The following is a 12,985-nucleotide window of genomic DNA, read 5'->3' as shown; positions in this document are numbered from 1 at the left end:
ATCCTGGTGAAAATGTCTTCCAGGAACACTCTTATTACCTCTTAATTACCTAGAACATTATATTGCTATATGAAATGTTTTCTCCTATTGCATTGTACCAGAAGTAAGTGATGAGTATGGAAGGAAAAAGATATGAAGGATACTATGTCAGAAGTCAGCAAATGGAAAATTCTTCTAATCATCTGAGACATAAATCTATAAGAAAAAAATCAGTTCTTATTAATAAGGAGTCAAAATGGAAGTTCTATTCTGTTAAGAATATATTTAAATTTTAGTTCTTTGAGAATTCTTCATACTTCTTTTCAAAAAGCCAGTATTAGTTTTCAATCCCACCAGCAGTGTAGAAGAGTTCCCTTCTCTCCATACCCAGGCCAACATCTGCAGTTTTGCGAATACTATGCAGCCATAAAAAAGATGGACACTACATCTTTTATGTTTATCTAGATGGAGCTGGAACATATTCTTCTTAGTGAAGACCTCAAGAATGGAAATAAGGGCGGCGCCTGTGGCTCAGTGAGCAGGGTGCCGGCCCCATATACCGAGGGTGGCAGGTTCAAACCCAGCCCCAGCCAAACTGCAACAAAAAAATAGCTGGGCGTTGTGGCGGGCGCCTGTAGTCCCAGCTGCTTGGGAGGCTGAGGCAAGAGAATCGCTTAAGCCCAGGAGTTGGAGGTTGCTGTGAGCTGTGTGATGCCATGGCACTCTACCGAGGGCCATAAAGTGAGACTCTGTCTCTACAAAAAAAAAAAAAAAAAAAAAAGAATGGAAATAAAAGTATCCAATGTACTCAATACTATTATGAAACCAATATATAAACAACACGTTCATACAAATGATAAAACACAAATAAAGTCCAGAAAGAAACTGGAGAGAGGAGGGAGAAGGTAGGGGAGGGGGGGCGCGTAGAGGGAGAGTATTTGGTGAGACCTCCTCTAATGTGCACAATGCAAGGGTACATTTCAAAACAACTAAGTATATTATAAATGTCCTACCACAAAAAATAAGTAAGTGAGGTGATGGTTATTTCAATTAATTTGATTTAAATATTTTACATCGTATATCAAATCATCACACTGTACCCCATAAATGTATAGTTATAATTAATAAAATTAAGTAAAAAAAATAGAAACTCAAAGAAAAAAAGAAATGTCATACTGTAAAAAAAAAAGAATATATTTAATAATGCTTTATATAGAAGTATAAAGGGGCAGCACATTTTTATGAGTATCTCATAAAATGGAATGTACAAAATCCCTGTGTCTGGTTATAAACATGTAACAGGAATATAAACTACCAACTCATCTGTATGTGAAACAACATGTTTATATAACCCCCAATATCAATAATAAGACAACTATAATCAGTAGTGATAGAGAAATTAAAATACTCATTTATTCTTGATTTAAAAAGTGATATTATAAAATTATTGCCATATGAATTGCTGTAGGAGCCAAAGGAACACTCCCCTTTCACCCTCCAAAGGTTTGCTGAAAATCAACTGACAAAAGTCAAATCGATAGGACAGAAGGCATAGAAACTTTATTCACTTGTGCATGTGTGCACAGGAGTCACAGATGTTTGATGCCTGAATACTCTCTTCACAGAGGAGAGGTAAACAGAGCTGGGAGGTGGAAGCAGGTCTTATAGGAGGTGAGGGGCAGAGCAACACTGGAACAAAGCTTGTCTTACCAAGCAGAAAAAGCCTGTCAGGTCATCTCTTGGAGCTGCCCTCAGACCAATAGATGGAAAGTCAGTCTGGGTGTGGTGATGACTCCCAGTCTCTTCTCTTTTCCGGTGATTTCTCTTTCCTAGTTTATTGATGAGATCCTTGGGGAGAGTGTTTAAGACAATTGCATTTCTTTTGGAAAGAAGTTTTCTTGATCAGATAAGAAAATTCTAAAGAGAGTCCTGCCCTACATTTGGTGGGGTGTGGGGAGACAGCTAATTCTGAGGCAGCTTCTAAGACTCTTAGGGTCTTGGGGAATATCACCTTCAATGGCCTAATAGCACGAAAATGTTTTTTAAAAGAAATATTGTAAAATTGTGCCAAAGAGTTAATTTCTAAAAATTTTATGTTTTTTTTATGATGAGAGATATTTTTTGATATTTGTGGCATTTCTCAGATTTTTAAAATCTTTAATTTTGTTTTTTATTTTAAATAAATATTCACTCTTTTATCTACTTTTAGATGCATAAATGTAATTTTTTTTTTTTTTTAAAAGAAAGCCCTCCGTAAGATGCAATTGCAAGAGGGACTTTGCCTAACAAATGGAATCAGTGTAACCTGGTTTCTTCTACCCTCAATTAATCCCCAACAATAAAAAAAAAAGGAAAAGAAAGAAAGCCCTCCAAAAGACATAAGTTTTAACCTTCTTAAAACCTGGGCAAACTCTGCCTAAGCCCATCTAAAACACAGCTTGCATATAACCCCTATTTCTACCTCCCTCCCAATCGGAAGCCCCATGCCCTCACCTCCCATCATCCTTTTTGGCTCTGTGCTGGAGGAAGGACCAAGCCAAAGACCTGAAAAAGGTTTCGGGGGTGGGAGGGAATGTAAGCAGGAATAGGGTGGGAGCAGAGAACAAACCTGCCCAATTATGTCCCAACAATTGTACGGATGATTTCATTGTATACTATTTCAACCTGAAGGAAACCAGAACACATCACCCCTCTAGGGATGAAGAGAAAACTTCCCCTTCCCATTCCCCTTCAGAAAGGTTGCGGGAAAATCAACTTAGAAAAGAGCCTAATAGGAGAACAGCACACAAATTTATTAACATGCATGGGGGAGAATCACAGAGCAGTCACCCAAACTAATGGGGTACAGGTGCTTGTATACTCTACTTCTTAAAAAAAGGTGGGGAAGAGGAGAAAATTTTACAGTAAGTCCATGGGCTTACAGAATACACTTGGCTTGGGACAGAGTCTGTTGGGACTGGAGAGCAGATGATGATTTGTGACAAAATCTGTCCAGGTCTGTGAAGACTTCAGTGGCACTTCCTGCAGTCTGGGTTCAGTTAATGAAACTCAGGGAAGGGACCAGAAGTATTAATAACTGTGCTCTTTTTTGGCAGATCCAGGTGTCAGGTAGATAAAGGAACTCAGGGAATAACTTCTTCCTGTGTTTTGGGAAAGAAGGGACTGAAAGACTGATGTGGGAAAGGCTAGAGAGGTGCAGTTGGCCAGAGCACCATATTTTGTGATATCAGATTCTGAGCCCCATTGCCCCCAAAATATGTCTGACACAAAAATTATTTTTGAGCTAAAGGCAATTAGGAAACAGCAAACAGAAGAAGAGTTCCTCCCCTTATTCTTGCATTGTCCTCATTTTTTGCCTAAAGGCAGGATATAAATTCTTCTTAACTGGAGACAACACTAGACTCTCATCAACCCAGAGACAGCACCAGAGGAATGTGCAAACCAACTTTACTCCATTCATTTCTTGTCACATTTTTACCTTCCCACAGCTTTTTGCTCTTCAAAGCCCAACACTGCTTTCTTCTGTCCTGTCATTTCTCTACAAATGTCTTGTTCTCTATTATTGCTATGTGAGTGGAGTGCTAAGCTACCACGTTGAGTTAATTTTCACTGAGCCTTCTCCCATGTGTATGTTTGCCGTACACACTAATCGACTTGTTTGTTTTTCTCTCATTAATCTGTATTTTGTTACAAAGATCTGTCCTAAGAACCCATGAAAGATCCAGCACTCCGTGATGAAACTGTGAACCAGGTTCCCCTTGGAAATGTTACTACAGAGGACATGTGTGCATTCCACATTGGTCTTCGTTCAGAGTTACATTCTGGATATAAACTATATTAAATAGATTTTGGGGTATTTTCCCCTAGGAACTTAATTAACAATTATATATAACCTAAATTTTTATGGAAAAATAAATTCTGAGACCCAAACAACTGACTTACAAAGGACCTTCTGAAATAAACGTTTTCCTCAATCAAAAGCTACATGTACTGTACTTCTTACCTCTTCTTTGTAACTCGATTTCCTTGTCCGTAATGCAGAAACAATAATCCAACTTGTCTTCCAGAGAGAAGATAAGAAATGGACCAGGATAATTAACACCTAAAACTCTAAGACCTGGTTCTATTTTTTTCTAACCACTCAAGGCCACAAATATGTATGCATGAGTAAAATATTAAGGAGGAGAAATATTATCCTTTGGTTGATATCATAATCTGAGGGGATTGTTTTTTTAAAAAATGTAAAAAGGTCATTAGTTACTAAATTGTGGAAATTTAGTTTTAGTTCTGGCTCTTTCTCTAACTTGTTCTGACAAGTTGGGAAAAATCTTCAACCTTTCAACTCCTTAACAATAACATCAGAATAATGGAGGTTTGGATTACATGGACTCTAAAATCCCTTTTGGTCCTCAATCTCTTATTTGGTAACCAGAGAACATTCACTTTTTTAAAAAAATATATTGGGAAAGTATTGTTTTGCCAATTTCAAAGTTAGAGAAAGCAAATTTTTGTGACATAGTAAACTGTTTAAACCCAATTGCCCTTGGGGAAAAGATTTCCGTGTTATAGGAAGATCACTATAAGATCACCTTTAAAAGTTTGAAAATTTTTAAGAAACCAAATGCCATTTCCAATATCAGCTATTATATGATTCATGATACCGTTGACTAAAAAAAAAAAGAGTTAGATATTAATAACAAAGTAAATTATTTTTCATCAATATATACTTTCCAAAAGTTAAAATTAAGAGAGGGTATGCAGAAAATAAATGAAAACAATATGCAATAAGCTAGTTACATTTTAAAAATTCAAATAAACATGAAACATTTACTGGGAAATTAAGCCTAATGTATAACAAAAGACATAGAAATAAATTTTTTGCAAAAGGCCTGAAAGAAGAGTCACATTTCTGAAGCACCAACATTTGAATTTGAAATGTGGCTATTTTTCTACTATCTTCACAAATGCTTCATTTTCAGTGAAGACAAAGAAAATTAAAAATATCCAGGCAGTATATATGTCATGAATATAACCACTATTTATTTTAAAACATTTCATTCTCTTTTCTATTTTTTTTAGTAACTATTGGCATTGCTACGTGTTTATACTAATCAGTCAATTCTATGCTTAATGATTAGCAATAAAATCCAGAAACCACAAAATGCAATGTATCTATCAACTCATCTTGGCAGTAATCAAGAGAAAATCAAATAAAAGACATTTAAGGGGCGGCGCCTGTGGCTGAAAGGAGTAGGGCGCCGGCCCAATATGCCGGAGGTGGCAGGTTCATGCCCAGCCCCGGACAAAAAACTGCAAAAGAAAAAAAAAGACATTTTAAGTAAGTGGTAAAAGTTGCAACTCCATTTACATTCATATCTAGCTATATTGACTTTTGCAAACTTAAGTTTAGGATGGAAAGGTTTTTGAAGATTTGGCCTAAGAGACAATAGAAGCCCCTATGGTTTCAGAATTCCATAAAAATTCCAATCCCTTTTTGCTTTCCCTGTAAAGAAAATGGTCCATCAGGATTTTAGCTGAATTTGAAAGGAAGGCTTACGCCAACATCCTCATGAGAACTTTTTGTCATCACTTGTAGCTAAGACGTTTACAATGTCTGATGCTTGATTGCCTATTTGGATCCCAGAAGATTTTTGAATATTCATAGTAATTACTCTCTAGAATTTAGATAGACAGATAAAAAAGAGAGAAAGAGAGCCTCCATAGAAGCAAATGAGAACATAGATATTTGATAGTCTACAAAATATTATGTCAAAAATCAAAATAATTATTATTTTTACCCAAAACATTTCTACAAATATTTTTCAATACTTGGAGAAGGGGGTAGGAAAACGTATGCTTATTTATGTAAGTTTTGTCTTCTCTTTTGCTATTGAGCTTATTATAAGATGGGTAGGAGTAGGGAAGACAGATTTTTGTCTTAGATGCAAGAACTATAATCTGCACTTCCTTTGGACACCTGTGTGTAGGCAGAGATTTCTGTCTCCATTTTCTCTGTGTGCTGACTCTCCAGTATTGCAGAGTAGGTCTTACTAACTTACGGAATATAGATATAAGAATTCCTTATTCTCAGAAGAAAGAATCTCTCTTCTTCACTAGCGATAAATACTAATGTAGTGAAATTTATAGTTACAATTTATGATTGTTATAACCACTCAAATATAATCTCCCCCAGAGGAGGGACATTGTCTATCTCATGTTCTTCTCTACCCAATGTATCTACAACACATCTGGCCTGAATAGTCTTTCAATAACTGCCTGTTGTTGAATAAGTATATGGAAAGGTTTTATAATTATGAGATATGTTGACATTTTCCTACCAGGTAAATTTCATAAGTAATTATTTAAAAATGGTAAATATGTTTGTACCTATGCATTTATAACATGGCATACTAGAATGAAAAGTGGGAAATGCGATAATGAATACATTTAACAGGAGGTACTCATTAATTGTTGGTCTATTTCCTTCTTTCTACTACATTACACTGCCTCTGATTGTAAAATCACTAGGTTCATATACTACCCCCTGTTAAAGTACACCATCAAATGTACTATAAATCTCAGGAAGGCTGAGTAAATATCCATTTTGATGGGGATTTTTTTTTGTTTTTTTACTTTGGGCAATTTTTTGTTTTTCATTCTGATATTTTTGTTTTGTTTCCCAAACCTTTAGCACAGTGCCTGTCACATAAAAGATAAATACTCGTCAAATAAATAAATATATATGAATGAATGGGTGAATGAATTATGAATATATAAAAGAATGATCATGCCAAAATATTCATCCATCAGTTGAAAATGTTATTGAAATGGAATTTGTGTTCATTTGTCAATCTCTTGATGCATGGTATAAAAGCCTCCTTTAAGGAAAATTATTTGCATATGATTACCAGTACAGGATAGAGTAAATAATTTACAGCTAATTGCAAAGTAGAATTTTACATGCAGAATTATTTTTAAAAATATGTTCCAAGGCCAGAAGAACCAGACAATTGACATATTCCTAGATTCAGGAGCTATCCAGTGGGTTGAACATTCTTATTATAACAAGACTGGCTTGAATAAATGTCCCTGCCCCACCTCCAGGAAGAGTTGAAAACAGAGCTAAAGTGAAGGAGGAAGGGTAAGGTCACCAGAGTTAGATACCAGAGTATGTTGCTCGATGCTCCTCCTTAGTCAGTCCTAGTCATTGCTAAGCAGTTGGTTTTCAATAGTGGCAAAGATAAAATCCATTCTGCTTATTAAAAAAAAATTGGCCAAAGTTATTGTTTCCAAAGCTCAAAAAAGAAATCAGGGGCTATATACAGTATCCAATTTATATTAGAGAAGTATTGAGCTTGATTTTTCTCCACTAAACAAGAGAAAAAAGATGAAGAGAAATATCCAGCTTTAAGTTGACAATGAAGAATGATGAAAGATGCAAATAGAATCCTAACTATGTTTGCAATCTGCTTTGAAATGTTCAAATGAAAGAGATGTTCCTGGACAAAGCTAAAGTATGAATTCTGACAAGAGGGTAACAGTCAGAATCAATAGTGAAGGCTTCTGTGCAGACATCTCCTTACATAACTATCCCTGGGCACACAGTGGCTGGGGACAGCACAGGAGAACAGGGTGGGAGATGAAAGGGAATGGTGAGTGCCTCTACCGTATGAGTAACAGTGCCCCTGGTAGGAATGAGAACAGAACTCATTCCTCAAGTTCATTTAACCCATTTTCTTCACAGTATTCTCCACTCTTCTCCTTGGATCAAGGATTTTAGAGACTCTATTTTGTTAGACTTTAACAAAATGTAAAAGTTCTTCTTTCACTGAGAAACTTAAAAAATACCTCTAAGGAGCACTCGTTCTATAACACAAATTCAAGATCAATTCCTGACTCCTCTGTATGTATAGTTTTGCAATTCAATGTGGAGGGGTTTTTTTTCTGTAAAAATAAAATTCATGTACTGAAAAAGAACACATTACAGTCACTGAAAATCCAGCTCCAACTTTGGGACATCTCCCTTGAGCCGCTCGGGCCACCTATTTGCACCTGGCCGTGGCCTAGAGCAATTCCCATGCGTAGCAGGATCCGATTTGTGTCCAGGGCTTAGCAAAGCACGATCGGACTCTGTCCTCATCGGCCCAGCCGCAGCTTCCAGCGCAAGTGTCCTTTCGCCCTGGTGCCTGATATCCAGCTCCAGCAGCCTAGAAAATCAGTTAGGCTTTTCAGTCATAGCACACCCTGTGATAAACGTGTGGAGCACTGCATGACTTCTTCAACCAGCTGGTTTCCCTGGCATTTGAATAAAAGTAAAAATAGAAAACAAAGAGGGAGAAGAAAAGTGACAAGCTGAAACCTGCAAAGAGGAAAGAGGACAGAAAAGGTACAGAAAATTGGCTCCGGGATGCTGGGGTTGGGGGTGGGGGAAAGTGGGATGCTACTGCCATCTAGTGGCTGCATGATAAATGGAGAAAAATAATCAATCTCCGAGTGAATTTTCAGTTCTTCAGAAAAAGGAAATACTCCGTAAATGAGCCAGGACTGTGGTGAGAGCAAATGTTTCTGTTTTTGTTTTTTGCCTTAGGCAATTACTTCCTCCTTGTTTGTAAACTTGAAGCGTATAGAGAAAACCTTACCATAGGAACTAACTTAACAAGTATACACTCAGCTTTTCTATTTGAGACTTTAGTAAAAGTCTTCCTGCGTTCAAACATGGGTTTTCCCTCACTCCCTCATTTCCGGTTTTAGAGGAAAAATAATAAAATACAGATTCCTCCAGTTAAATTTGAGTTTCACATAAATAACTAATAATTATTTTAGTATAAAGCCCATGTCATATTTAGGGCATAACTACGCTAAAATAATACCTATGCATTGTGTACCTAGAATTCAAATTTAAGTGGCTATTTTTATTTTATCTACAACAGTACTTCACCTCTCCAGTAAAGATAATATTTAGCCAAAATGTTAGATTATAAGTTTTTATTAGGACTGACCTGAAATATGACTGCCTATGAGAAAAATATTTTGCTTATCATTTTTGCTACCATGACGTAATAATTACAGATGTTAGTGTGAACAAACACTAGAAAAATAATTAATAATAAAGATGACATTGAGTTAAATTAAGTTCATTCTATACTGAATTCTTGTTTGTTGTGTAACACAAGTCTCTGGCCTGGAAGCTGGTGGAAGCAGACTAAGGTTTGAAGGTCTACCAGGGGTCCTCAAACTTTTTAAACAGGGGGCCCATTCACTGTCCCTCAAACCGTTAGAGGGCCGGACTATAGTTTAAAAAAAAAAAAACTATGAACAAATTCGTATGCACACTGCACATCTTATTTTGAAGTAAAAAGACAAAACAGGAACAAATATAATCACACCGCCTCATGTGGCCCATGGGCCGCAGTTTGAGGACCCCACTCTAGTCACTCACGTAGACTCCAAATTAATAATCACTCATTGATTAGAAACCTGTATAAATTTGTTCACCTGACCTTATTGTTATTAGTCAGAGCTTATGTGTAGGAGAACAAAGAATTATGAAATGTATATAAAAAGGAGTCCTGTCTCAGAAAGACTCTTTCCACTCGCCAGGGTTAGAAGAGTAAAAAAAGGAACAAAATGTTTAGCAGCTTTATCTTTAAACACTTGACCATTCAACGTATCTAGATTTTGACTTTTGATAAGAGCATTCCTCTCATTTCACTTTGCTGAAGGACAAGGTTTGAACGTCAAACTGAGCAAGGGTAGCTTGTCAACTGCTGAAAAGATGCTGTGTGTTGAATGATCATGTGCGTTTAAGACAACGAATTCCATTGATGGATGAGGCAAAATCATACAGAATTTACTGCAAACGTATCTTGGATGTTGTACAGTTGTGGCCATTTTTCAGTTTGTGTCAGTCATTAATAATAATGGAAAGGTTCCCTAAAAGGAAAAATAGTAATCTCATTTGGTGTTAAAATAGCCACAGGTCCAAAGAATACCACTAAGTAAATAATCATTTCAGACTTGCAATAAAAACATGAGCCTTTTTACCCCACCAGCCTCACACCTCTCTATGTAACACACATACTGATATCTCTTCTTCGAGCATTAATATTAGACAAACTTTCTATGGCTTAATTTTATTCATCAAAGTGGTTCAAATCAAACTTTCCTTGTCAAAATTAAGGAGTTTAGTGGTAGTAAGAAAATTACTTTGAAATTCCAGAAGTAAACTACATTCATTAGGATGTAAATTCTTCTAAATATTAAAAGATGCCTTGGCCTCCAGTTGAGTGCACCTAGAATTTACATACCTAAGAAATTGGGGATATAATATATTATGCAGATAGTGGGCTTCTGATACTATTTACATTGCTTAACATAATAGTATACTCATAAATAACATATCAACTCAGATCATATCTTTCTATTAAATTATAAATTAGAAAGTGTATTATTTTTATTTGTAGCCCTTTTTTGATTGCCAATGATTGCCAGCATCTACCCTTGTATTTAACTTTTTTACACTGATTAAGTAGCTACTAATAAATAAATGAGGACTATAAAATACTATTGAAGAAAAGATCATTTTTATATTAGCACTTTCTTTTATAAGAAATAATCCTGTTAAATATTAATTTGTGTATTTGAGATTTTTCTCAAACCCCTATGTATTAGATTTCATCAACTAAACAATTTTCAGCTATTAGTCTTATTTAGCTAACAGAATTATTTTATATGTAGAAAAACCTGTAAAATGGAGAATATATAAGAACTGTCATATTAATCTTACAGAATTTGTCTAAGGGTCAAATGAGATATATGGATTATAGGAAATAATGTATCATTGGAAGAGAATTGACCATGTCTCCCTTTTGTGTATATTCATGTCTTGTGAACAGAGTTACTGATAGCTTTTATTCTGAACTATCTTTTCAAAAATGTCTTTGAAAGATGCTCTTTTCAAACATGACAAACAGCTTTGGAAGATAGAAATAGTGTCACTTTCCTGGGCAAAGGGCAGATTTGTTTGCTGACCAGGTATAACAAAGATAAGGAAACAAAGTGAGATCTCCCTCTAGGCAAAGGTTAGCTAGGTTTGCTTGTAACCCCCTGAGTTTTCTCAGCTGTGACACAAACATACTGCATGCATAGCACTGGCCTGGGACCATCTCTTTATGGTCCCCTTGAGGTCTGTGGGAGAGCATAACCAACACAAACATGAAGCTTATATTGCATGTTGTGCCGTGAATAATTAAGTCCTTTTTCTCTCACCCAGTAATCTCATATCTTCTTCCAGCATTCAGGAATCTATGGTAGGCGGACTCTTTATCTTATAGGTAGGATATTATCTCAAACTCTCAGAGTTCTTTTTTTTTATTTCCTTTTTTTTTATTTTTATTAAGTCATAGCTGTGTACATTAATATGATCATGGGGCACCATACACTTGGTTCATAGATTGTTTGACACATTTTCATCACACTAGTTAACATAGCTTTCATAGTATTTTCTTAGTTATTTTGCTGAGACCATTACATTCCACATTTACTAGGATTCACATATACCCTTGTAAGATGCACCGCAGGTGTAATCCCATTAATCCCTCTCCCTTCACCTACCCCCCCCTCCCTTTCCACCTTCTCCCTATTCTTAGGTTGTAACTGGGTTATAGCTTTCATGTGAAGGTCCTACATTAGTTTCATAATAAGGGTGAGTACATTGGGTACTTTTTCTTCCATTCTTGAGACACTTTACTAAGAATATGAAGGTCTGACAGTTAAGTTTATGAACTTCCCACCATGCGTTTATGTTGGCAGCACTATACAAGCAACAGTAAGATTTCATAACCTTGGTATATCAGCTGGATTCACGTCACCGCGTGGGGTGTTGCTGAGTGGTATTCATTATTGCTGTGTATTTTTGTGTGCATGTCAGATCTTTGTGAGAATGTCAGATCTTGAATAAGAACAAAAATTTGTAAACTTCTTGTTAAACTTTGGAGAGAGTGGAAGTGAAATCAGGGATCTGTTCAACTTTGGGGGGATAATGCCATGAAGAGAATGGTAGTTTACAAATGAATTAAATATTTTTCTGAGAAGAGAGAAAGCACCACTCATGAAGAGAGGTCAGGGTGGCCAGGAATGAGCAAAACTGATGAAAACATTGCAAAAAATCATCCAACTGTGTGTGATGATCATTAGCTGACTGTGAGAAGTACAGCAGAGCAAGTAAACATCAATAGAGAAACAGGAAAATCTTAACTGAAAATCTCAGCATAAGAAAGATGTGGCACGCATGGGTTTGATTTCTGATAGGCCTGTACCTCTGGGCCTGTCATAGTGCCCCATGCCAGAGCAAACTGGCCCGGAACCATAGCCAGGCCTCTACCCATAGGCTACTGGCACTGAAGTGGGCCGTACAGTGGAAAAAAAAAAAAAAGATGTGGCTCTTGCTTCGCGACCATGCACCTGCTCTCACAACACTGTCTTTGAGGAAGTTTTTAGCCAGGAAACAAACAACTGTATTGGAACCACCTCCCTACTCACCTGATCTGGCTCTCAAGGACTTTTTTCTTTACCAGAAGATAAAGGAAATAGTGAAAGAAAGACATTTGATGACATTCAGGACATCAAAGGTAATATGATGATAGTTCTGATGGCCATTCCAAAAAGAGAGTTCCAAATTTGTTTTGAAGGGAAGACTGGGTGCTGGGATCCGTTCATAGCTTCTTAAGGGAAACTCTTCAAAGGCGCCCATAGTGATATTCGCAATGAGGCATACAGTGCTATTTCTAGGATAAGATCATGGGCTTCATTATTACACCTTGTAAATGTGAACTTTTAAAAATCATTTTAATTTTAATTGGGTGGTCTCTACAATTCTGAGATAGTACCATTATACTGTAGAATTGCCTTAGAAACTCCTACTGTATGTATTTGTGTGTGTATTCGGATCTGTGTGTATCATGAGTAGAGAAAAATAGATGGGCCAGTGTCTCCTAAAGGTAATTTT

General features: G+C 36.4%; 1 non-coding gene across 1 annotated transcript; it reads left to right on the top strand.

Moving 5' to 3' along the window:
- The first annotated feature begins 12,266 nt into the window (after positions 1 to 12,266).
- On the top strand, positions 12,267 to 12,397 carry LOC128568279 (small nucleolar RNA SNORA42/SNORA80 family). Its single transcript, XR_008375093.1, has one exon. It is a non-coding gene; the product is annotated as a small nucleolar RNA SNORA42/SNORA80 family (small nucleolar RNA).
- The last annotated feature ends 588 nt before the right edge of the window (positions 12,398 to 12,985 follow it).

The sequence above is a fragment of the Nycticebus coucang genome, chromosome 16, assembly GCF_027406575.1.
Source record: "Nycticebus coucang isolate mNycCou1 chromosome 16, mNycCou1.pri, whole genome shotgun sequence".
In the NCBI taxonomy this organism is placed as follows: Eukaryota; Metazoa; Chordata; class Mammalia; order Primates; family Lorisidae; genus Nycticebus; species Nycticebus coucang.
This window is presented reverse-complemented; position numbering and strand designations above follow the sequence as displayed.